This window comes from Anthonomus grandis, chromosome 1, assembly GCF_022605725.1.
Source record: "Anthonomus grandis grandis chromosome 1, icAntGran1.3, whole genome shotgun sequence".
In the NCBI taxonomy this organism is placed as follows: domain Eukaryota; kingdom Metazoa; phylum Arthropoda; class Insecta; order Coleoptera; family Curculionidae; genus Anthonomus; species Anthonomus grandis.
Genome location: NC_065546.1, coordinates 38,662,096 through 38,673,218, shown reverse-complemented (window position 1 = coordinate 38,673,218; position 11,123 = coordinate 38,662,096).

Genomic DNA, 11,123 nt, shown 5'->3' with positions numbered 1-11,123 from the left:
TTGATTTTTGGGTGGTTAGGTTTAATTTATTTTTCCCTTTTATGTTTTTAGTTTGTTCCTTTACACATGAATCATTTGACCCATCATCATTATTTTTTGTTTTTGCTTGTTTATAATCGTCGTATTTTTTTTAATTTCTTTTTTTCTTTTCTTTGTCCTTCTTACGCACGTTAGCCAATTTTTGTTTTTGAATATTTTCCGGAGATGTTAGGATGCAAGCTACCTGTTTTGCTCTTTTTTGTGCATTTTCAATATTAGCTGATGTGCTTGGAACAGGCGAAAATTTGTTTAACAGTGTTCCGGGTGTGTCCTGATTTTGATCTTCATCACGTTCCGATGGTATGTTATTCAAGCCTGACGTTGACGTGGATGGTATTGCTTGTTCTTGTTTTGGCATTTGATTTTCATCATTATTAGCTCTATTTGCATCATTATTAACTGTTGCCGTAGTATCTAAAAATGTTTTTTTATAAATAAATAAAGAATACGTTTGTTAGAGGGACTTACCCAAATTTATCATTTCCTCTTCAGATCCCAAATATGCGTACTCTGGTATGGCTGAAGGATTAAAGGGACAAACAACTGTTGACCTAAAAGCAGATACAGCATTCTCAACTGTCGCAGCTTTTGACCACGCCTTAGATAGCAGCTGGCCAAATTGTAACCGGTTAATTTTCCTAGTTGGATTTGTTCTAATAAATGTGTTGCAAGCATTATTAAAGAAAGCTTTAAGGCTCTTAAAAAAACATCTATCTAAAGGTTGGAGAAACTGTGTGGTATGACTAGGCAGGCAAAGAGGAATAACACCATGTTCATCAGCGTATTCAAGCATCTCTGATGAGCTGCAATGGCCAGCATGCCCATCCAGTAAAAGTAGAACTTTTTTACGTGGTATAAATTGATTTTTTAGCCAAGCAAACATTATATCAATGTTAATATAAGCTGATTTTTCATTCATATAAACAGTGGAGCCAGGGGGCATTCCATCTTCAAACTCAGCTTTTTTATTTTTCCCCTTGAATATACAAGTAGGTGGTATGTAATAACCTTCTGCATTGCAACATCATATTACTGTTATGGTTTCTCCCTTCTCTGAAGCAGTAATTGCAGCAACATTTTTTGAGCCTTTTGTAGCAATAACATAACCAGGTTTATTATTTAATTGTAAGCCCGTTTCGTCCATATTAAATATGTAACCAGCTTTGTTCATTATTTCTCCTTTGATTAATGTGGTTTCAAGTAAATTAAAATACACAGAAGTATCTGTCTTATTCATTCGTTTACAACGGGCTAGTTGTAAACGAATGAACACACCCTTTCAGCTTTTCTAACACTTAGGTCGGGGTTTCGTTTTAAAAACATAGTTAACCAATCATACCCAGCCAGTTTTTTCTCTCTATTAAATGTGTGTTTAATTTTCAACTACTCTGCCAAGTTAAATGCCATTGCTCTGACGCATTCACGAGTTGGTGCAAATCCATGTTTCTGTAATTTCTGGATATGTAGCTTAATTTTTTTCTAATTTTCGATACCAAGAACACAAGGTGGACCAAAAGCTCGTTTCTGGAAATCATTGTTTTTGAAGCGCCTGCGAAATGTTGGTGGTGGAATATTGTTAAAATTACGGCATGCCTCTCTGATACCCATAACACCATTTCTGACAGCTTCTGCAGCATTGACTAAATCTTCTTCAGTCCAGTTTCCTCTTTGCACTAAACCTTTTCTAATGTAGTCAGTCGGCATGACTAAAAAATACATTTATATACTTTGGATGTCTAAATTGTACAGGGTGATTCAAAAGTAAGCAGCATCCTTTCAGGAGCGTAATCCTTGTATAAAAATAAGGCAAAAAGTTCATATTAATATGGGTTCGAAATTGCTTCCTAAGGTAGCTACGTCCCTTTGAATAGGACCCCTTGAAGATAATTTTTTCTCTACAACTTTAAAACCCTTTAGAATTAAATTTTGAAAATTGGTGTACTGCATAAACATTTCGTTGTGAATAAGATTCCAAATTCAAATTTTTTAAATTTTATTCAGGTGCGTCACATGCGGGGGTTGGTAAGGGTAAAACATCCCTTTTTCTTTTACTTTTTAGGTTATTGTGATTTTGTTTGAAAATTATAAAATTTTAGAGTCTTATACGTAAAAAAGTTACTCTTAGTTCAATTCGATAGAGCGTACCATTTACGAGAAAAGCGACTTTAAAAATGTTCTGATTGCGTATGCTTATTGATGAAAATTAATTCGCATTACGATCGACAAAAAAGACACTTTTAACTCACATTTTATTTAACAATTTATAGAAAGTGTTCAAAATTATTACCATTCGCGTCACGGCAAGCTCTTAATCTTTTTATTAGATTATGGTGCACACGTGGTAGAATTCTTGGATTGTTTTTAATTGTCTGAAATCCTTCCTCTATTCTTTGCCTGAGAACATCAATATTGGGTATAGGGCGGGAATAAACTAGTTGTTTTAGGTGTCCCCATAAATAAAAATCAAGGGGGTTTAGGTCAGGAGACCGTGGTGGCCATGGGACTGGACCCCCACGACCTATCCAGTGGTTTTGATAGGCATTATTTAAATGTTATCTAGCGAGAATGCTAAAATGTGAGGGAGCACCATCGTGCATAAACCACATTTGTGCTCGGAATTGAAGTGGTAGGTTTTTGAAATATTTGTGGTAATTCATTCTGTAAAAAAATTGTGTAAATTTGCCCATTAAGTCATTGCGGCATAAATACAGGTCCCTTTAAATGCTTATCGATTATTCCCGCCCACACATTTAAACTAAACTGCTGCTGATGTGCCTTCTGTACCGTAGCATGGGGATTCTCATCCGTCCATAGGTGGTTGTTGTGGAAATTGAAAATTCCGTTTCTTGTAAAGCCGGCCTCGTCAGTAAATAAAATTTTCTTCTCAAAATTTTCAAAAGCAACGGTTTTCTTCTAGCCAATTACAGAAGTGTACACGAGGAAGGAAATCTCGCTCTTCCAAAGCCTGAACCCGTTGAATATGATAAGGGTAGAGTAACAGATCGTGCAAAATTCTCCATACGGTTGACTGAGAGGACCCTTCTTGATTTGCGATGATGCGAGTGCTCAATGATGGATCTTCTTCAATACCATCTAGCACGCGTTCTTCTAATGCTAGGGTTTTGGCATTTCTTGGTCGCCCAACAACTTCCTGTCTTTGAAATGTTCCTTAAGCAAAATTTAAGTAGATATTATGCGATATTACTCACATTTTTGAATTTACCTGTTTCCCTTAAATTACGATCTACTCTTGCGAAAACCGTACGGTGTGGCACTCGTCGATTAGGAAATGCCTCATGATACAATCGTCTTGCTTCAACACAATTACCAAATGCTCTTCCAAACATAATGTGAATATTAGCTTGTTCTTGATACGTAAAATCCATGTTTGCTTTTTAAACTTAGAAACACAAAGTACCAAACTCAACAAAGGCAATGCCCTTCTTAATAATAGTAAATAGTAATTTGTAAAACACTCTATGAAACTAATTTTACTTTGGCAAAGTAAATTGTATTTTACAATGACATTTATCAGTCATTTAAATGCCAAAAACCAAAAAACAACCGCCAACTTCGTTTTAAATGCGTATCCAGTAATTTTATTATGTATTAAACATACGCAATCAGAAAATTTTCAAAGTCGATTTTCTCGTAAATGGTACGCTCTATCGAATTGAATTAAGAGTACCTTTTTTACGTATAAGACTCTAAAATTTTATAATTTTCAAACAAGATCACAATAACCTAAAGAGTAAAAGAAAAAGGGATGTTTTATCCTTACCAACCCCCGCATGTGACGCACCTGAATAAAATTTAAAAAATTTGAATTTGGAATCTTATTCAAAACGAAATGTTACTGCAGTACACCAATTTTCAAAATTTAATTCTAAAGGGTTTTAAAGTTGTAGAGAAAAAATTATCTTTAAGGGGTCCTATTCAAAGAGGCGTAGCTACCTTAGGAAGCAATTTCGAACCCATATTAATATGAACTTTTTGCCTTATTTTCATACAAGGATTACGCCCCTGAAAGGATGCCGCTTACTTTTGAATCACCCTGTATACTTAAATGCCAATTTTAGACTTAGATTTTTGTAAGGATTAAATAAAAAAAATATTTTTGTTTTCCGGGATAGATGGCCCATGGGCCAACTAACCCATTTAGTAGTTGGGCCATCTATCCCAAAAGTCAGGGTGTGAGATAGCCCACTAAATATTTCCTAAGATTTATTAAATTTTAGAGGTAAGGGTGCATTAACATAACCTCAAAAATGCACAAACCCAAAAGGAGTAACAAAAACTTGAAAAAAAAAACAAAATTTTCAGAAAAAAACTATACATTACTTTTAAGGTTAAATATTTTGATTGCTTGTAAAATATTTTTTTATCAAAATTTACCTTAAAGCACAGAAACAAATATAGCCTTAAAGTGTAGAAAAAAACCGCAAACCTGGATCACGATATATACAGCACGTTGAATAGGATATGTCTAAAGCAACAGTGCCGTAAATCAAATATATTTAGGAAATATTAGAAAGAGCCATCTCACCCGGCGGGCCATCTCTCCCGGAATTACCCTATATGTGCTTAATATGGCTATTTTGTCATACGCAGTTTGACTGCAATAACTTTTTTAAGTAAAAAAAGTTATAAAATAAATTTAATATCAATATTGTGTTTGCGTCAAAGTTGCTTTCTGTCATGTACAGAGCATTCGTAGTTACCATTCAAAGCTTCTTTTCTCGCTTTTTTCAAATGAAACACTCTGTATATTTTTTATGCATATAATAAATAATTAATAAATGAAAAGTTTTTATTACCTAAACATATTAGCTATCTTTAGTCGTTAAATTTTCATGATAATAATTAAACAATCATATTAAAAATATAAATCGTTTTAGTATTATTACATCAAGTGTTCAATAGGTCCTCCGTTTTATTCAAAACAAAATTAATACGGTCCTAAAAACTTCTTTCTATTTCATGTAACATTTGTGGAGTTACTTGAAAAAACGCATGTCGTATTCTCTGATGCACGTCTACTGCCTTTCTAGGTGGATTTCTATAAACAACTTTTATAAAACCCCATAAGAAAAAATCTAATTTTGTTAAGTCAGGCGGTCTGGCTGGCCAATTAATAGGTCCATTCCTTCAAATTCACATTCAAATGTTTAGTGTTATTTCGAGAGAAATGTGCAGGAGTTCCATCCTGTTCAAACCACATTCGGTTTCTAGTAGTTAATGGAACATTCGCAAGTAATATAGGCAGTTGGTGCAGTGCTTTCAATAATTTTACCCTACACATCTATGTTGGTAAGACCATCTATGTTGGTGGTCAATCTGTCGCATGAAATGGGGCCAATGGCTGTTTTCGGATGAATAATAGTGAAAATTATGTCTATTTACTGATCCATTTTTATCAAATGTTGCCTCATCTGTAAATAGAACATATAGTTAAAAAAACATAGGGTCGTTTTGCAATTTATTTCTGCTCCAAGTACAAAATTCAAGTCAGTTTTGTGTATCCGTATCTAAAAGTGCTTAAAGTTCATGAGTGGTAAGGATGAAAATTGTTTCTTTTTAAAATTCGTTGCACTAATCTTTTAATGAGTTACTTATTTTATTGGGTATTACGTCACTTATAGCAAATATCAATTTAGAAATTACGAGGTCTGGCTATTAAATAACGAGACTGCGTGCCTTGAGGGCGCCATAGACGGGTGGGGAAAAAAACGAGTGGTGCGTTGGGTATCTAGATATCTTGTCTATGCACGTACCAAAACACGTTTTCGTCACTATTATAGTATTCGTGCAGTAGCGGTTTGAAACGAACGTGTTTTTTTCTCGTGCCGAAAACCTTGTGTGACGAAAAACAAGAGCAACGCATCAATCTTAAATTTCTTGTTAAATTGAAAAAAACTCCTACTGAGTGCTATAAATTGTTGCAAGAGGCCTATGGGGAAAATTCTCTCTCTCGTGCGCGTGTTTTTGAGTGGTGTAAGCGCTTTAGTGAGGGCCGAGAGAGCGCTGAAGATGACCAGCGCTCAGGTCGCCCTGTCACTGTTTCAACTCCGGAAACAGTGACTAAAATTAACCAAATTGTGCGTGCAGATCGTCGAATGAGCACTTGGATTATTGCCGAGGCTGTAAACGCCGATAAAGAAACGGTTAGAAAAAATTTACACGGGGAATTACACATGACAAAAGTCTGTGCGAAGTTGGTGCCAAAAAACCTGACTCTTGACCAAAACTTCTTGCGTCAACAGGTCTGCTCAGATTTCCTTGAAAGGTTAGAAAAAGATCCCGGACTGATGAAAAACATTATTACTTACGACGAAACGTAGATGTTTCAATACGATGTTGAGACCAAGCGGCAATCGATGCATTGGAAGACGCCTGAATCGCCCAGAATAAAAAAAGCAAGGATGTCCAAATCAAAATTCAAGGCAATGTTGATCGTTTTTTTCGACATTAACGGTATCGTGATGACTGAATGGGTTCCAGAGGGTCAGACAGTCAACCTTACTATTTGTCAGTTTTGGCAACACTGCGAGAACGAGTTCCTAAGAAACGGCCTGAGTTGTGAAAAAACATCTCGTGGATTTTGCACCAGCACAATGCACCTGCCCATAACGCGCTATCTGTGAAGCAGTATCACAAAACATAACCCATCGGGGGATTATGTTTTGTGAGCAGTATTTGGCCGGTAAGCGCACTCCAGTGCTCGAACACGCGCCGTATTCGCCAGATCTGGCCCCGTGTCAATATTTTTTGTTTCCGAAGATAAAATCTGCTTTGAAAGGGACCCGATTTGAGTCGATGGCAAGGGCGTTGATAAGGAGGGGGTACTGAGGGTAATTACCCCCCCAAGAATAAAAAATAAAAAATAAAATTTTCCTTTATATTACCTAGAACCTAGAAAAAAATCAGTAAAAACCCATTTCCCTGCACTTAAACTGAAATAGCAATAGAATATATACCAAAAAAATGTTAAAACATTAGTTTAAAATTTTTTTTTCAAAAAAATCAACCCCGTAGAGCCATCTATAAGTTTATCACATAATTTCAGCTCTTCGATTCGATAGCCTGTCGAGGGCGAGACGCAGAAACGCAAGACCGATACTTTAGAGGTGTCAGGTGTCAGGTATGGAATATGGAATGGATTTGGTTTTCATTTTTTACCTTCCGGTGTGAGCCTCTCGTCAAAGATGCACTCATTCAACATCTAATACCCCCCTAATGTTCTTCTATTTATCATTGTTCTATGCTTGCATCGAACGGCCAAGGCTGGGTGGCGTTTAAATTTCGCTATTAGTGGAAATGCGGGAATGCGGGGAATCACCCAACGCCAATGTGGCCAATCATAATATAATTGTATCAATCGTGCGTTTGCTCTTGTATTTATTTACGAATTTTATAAGTAATTTGCGATTTTTAGTTAGTAATTTCCAATTTGAATATTATCTAATTAGTTTTTGTTGTAATTGTTGTGTTTTTGGTGTTACTTTGTTGATTGTTGTGTTTATTGTTTTTTAAAAAGTAAGAATTAATTGACTTTGTTACATAGCTACCCAGTGCCAGTGCAATACTATTACTTAATTTAGCAGCATCAGCGGTTCATCCAGGTAAGAAACGAATTTGTTATTATTTTTTTGTTAATTTTAATCCGTTTAACACAAGTTACAGAATATAAATTAAAGTTACATTTTTGTCTATCCATTATAGTAAAATGTAAAAGGTTGTCACAAAATAATATATTATTTAAGACGTATCCACATATTGATTTATTATTTATTGAAACAAAAACAGGCAGTTTTTCAAATAGCAGTTTTTCTACCGTAAAAAAGTGCGTGCTAAATCATTTCAATATGCATTATATACAGAGTGAGCATTGTGAATTTTAATTTTTTTGCGTGTTAGTGCATTTAAATAATTTCTTTGTTTTTTAAACAGTTTTTCCCAATAATTAAAAATTTTAAATAAAATTAAAAAGTTTATTCATTGCATATTTTTTCTATGTATTAAAAAATATATAAAAAAAACTTTTTAACATGACTCTTATATTTGCTTTACTTTTATATTATGCATTTACAACCAATTTTTTGGTTACAGCGCAACAAAATGAATAAACGTCCTAGTCAAAAAACATTAGACTTTTTTGTAAAAAAAAGCAAGAGTTTCTGAAACTAAAGATGATGCACAGTCCACGCCTATGAATCCTGAACCAAGCTTTGCCAGTTCCAGTCGTAGTGATAATGTGCAGGCGCCCAATAATCCTCAAAGTCATGCACATGAAAGTGAAACAACTGTGTTGAACGTCAATACCGAACGTGAATCTGAAACTTCAGGAACTGTTGATATAGGAAAATACATTAATAAAACTGGCATATCAGAATTTGAGAAACATAACGCTTTAACAAATGCTTTTGTGCCTGGAAAAAATTTTAAGTATGCCTTTTCAGTTCACAAAAAATACAACAAGGAAGTAAAATGTTATCTTTCTCACAATCATTTTCTTTCCCACATATGGTTAAGTTTTTCCATTAGTTTAAATGGTATTCTTTACAAATACTGCGTTCTATTTGCCAAATTTGGTGGAATCCATACGGCAACTCCTCTCCAAAAATTTGTCACAGTTCTTTTGCAAAAATATTCGAAGCTTTTTGGAAAAGATCGTCATGGTGATTTGCTAAATCATAAAAATTCAAAATATCACGCAGAAGCTGTTATTTTGGCAGATAATTTCAATTAAACGTACAATAATCCAACACAACAAGTAATAAATATTTTAGATCATAAACGTATTGAGCAGATCAACGAGAATAGACAAAAACTAAGAGCGATATTAGGTACCATTGAACTATTAGGAAGACAAAATATACCTTTCAGAGGACATGCCATACAATCAGACATAACAGATGTGTCAGAGATAAATGAGGGCAATTTTAGGGAAATTTTGCGCTATCGAATAAATTCATGTGGTGACGATTTAATACTTAAGAATCACTTTGAGTCAGCATCTGCTAGAAAAAAATATATAAGCAATACCACTCAAAACGAACTCATAAAATGCTATGGAGATGAAATTGTAAGTTCCATCGTGGAAAAAATTAACAAATCCAATTTTTATAGTATAATGTTCGATGAAACAACGGATTTATCCAAAATATCTCAGATGTCACTGATAGTAAGGTATTTGGATGAAGACCAACGCCCTAAAGAAAATTTCTGGTTTTTTGGATTGTCATGAAGAACATTATGACAATTACACTAAGGAACCTCTTCTCACGGGACAAATTTTGGGACAAACGGTTTTATCCTTTATGAAAAAAATTGGACTAATTCTAGATAATTGTGTCGGTATTAGCACAGACACTTGTAGTGTTATGATGTCTGAGCAAAAGGGGGCAGTATCAGAATTACAAAAGTCTTTAAAAAACTCGTTTAAGTGTCCTTGTTATAGCCACAATTTAAATTTGTCGATTCCAAAATCAAGTAATGTACAAGATATAAGAAATTGTGTAGGTATTATAAAAGAAGTTATTAACTTTTTTAAAGCGTTTCCAAAAAGACATAAAGTTCTTGAATTTGTTAACAATAAATCTTTGTAAAACTAGATGGGCTGAACGCCATGAATCAGTTTTAAGATTTCAACTATGTTTTGAAAAAGTAGTTAATTCATTAGATCTTATTTCAGAGTGGAATGATAAATAAATTTCATCTAAAGCCCGTACTTTGCTTGATTCCCTGTTAACTACTAGATTTATAATATCATTACATTGTTTATCATATTTTTTAGGTTTAACAATCGGATTAAGTAAACTGTTACAAAGCAAAGTCATTGATAAAAGTCGGGCGGAGGCTTTAGTAAATAAGGTAATCGCGGTTTTAAGTGAAAAAAGAGAAAATGCAGAGTTGTGTTTTTCAAGTATCTACAAAGAAGTAGAAAGATTGCATGAAAAGTTGCAATTATCTATAACGTTGCCCAGACTTAATTCCAGGCAAACTAATCGTTCGAATATTCCCTTCTCAAATCCCCAAGAATATTTTAAACGGAGTATATTTATACCCTTATTAGACAATGTAATAAATGATTTACAATTTCGATTTGATAAAATGTTATTTAATGTACTTGAATTTAATTATTTAATTCCGGCCACGTTTTCATCTAGTATAGAAAACGAAAATAATGTTCTTGAAGCTTTTAAAATAAATTTAGCAGATTATTTGTGTAAATTTCAAAGCGACAGTAAAGAATTAATATATTTACTCATAAATTCAGAACTAGACTTATGGATTAAAAAATGGAAAAATAAAGAAAACTTACCCGACTCTGCGTTTTCAGCATTAGATGCATGTGATAAAAACGTGTTTCCAAATATTTATAATGCGTTATATTTAATATGTGTTTTACCAGTATCAGTTGCAACAGCAGAGCGCAGTTTTTCAACCCTTAAAAGGCTTGGCTTCGTGCTTCAATGGGTCAAGAAAGACTAGTTGGCTTGGCGTTAATGCACATACATAGAGATTTAAAAATAGACAACGAAAAAGTTTTAAATCGTTTCATTAAAATGAAAAACAGACATTTAGATTTTATTATTTAATGTTATTAGTTTTGTTCTTTCTTCTGTCGTTCTTGTTTTTTGTTTGTTAGTTAAATTTTTTATGCTGTTCGTTTGTATCATTTCAGGCATAGATTATGTTTAAAAATAAATATTAACAGATTCTTTAAGAGTTTTAATATTTGTAATTATTAATTCATACACTATTCATAAACTGGTAAGTAAAAATTGCACAATGGCAATCTATTTTTAATTTTAAATGTATTTTTTTAGGTTATTTAAGGCTAAATTTTGGGCGTGGTACCCAAAAATTTCGCCGAGCTTTCTCTCGCCGAGCTCTCTCTTTCGGCGAGCTCTTTCTTGTTCCCAATATTTATTTTTTATCCCTCCCCCCCCCAGCAAAAAAAATTATCAACGCCCTTGGTCGATGGAAGCGGTAAAGCAAAAAACGGCAGAGCTCCTAAAAGCCCTCACCAAAGAAGTCTTCCAGCACTGCTTCGATCAATGGAAAAAACGTATGGAAAG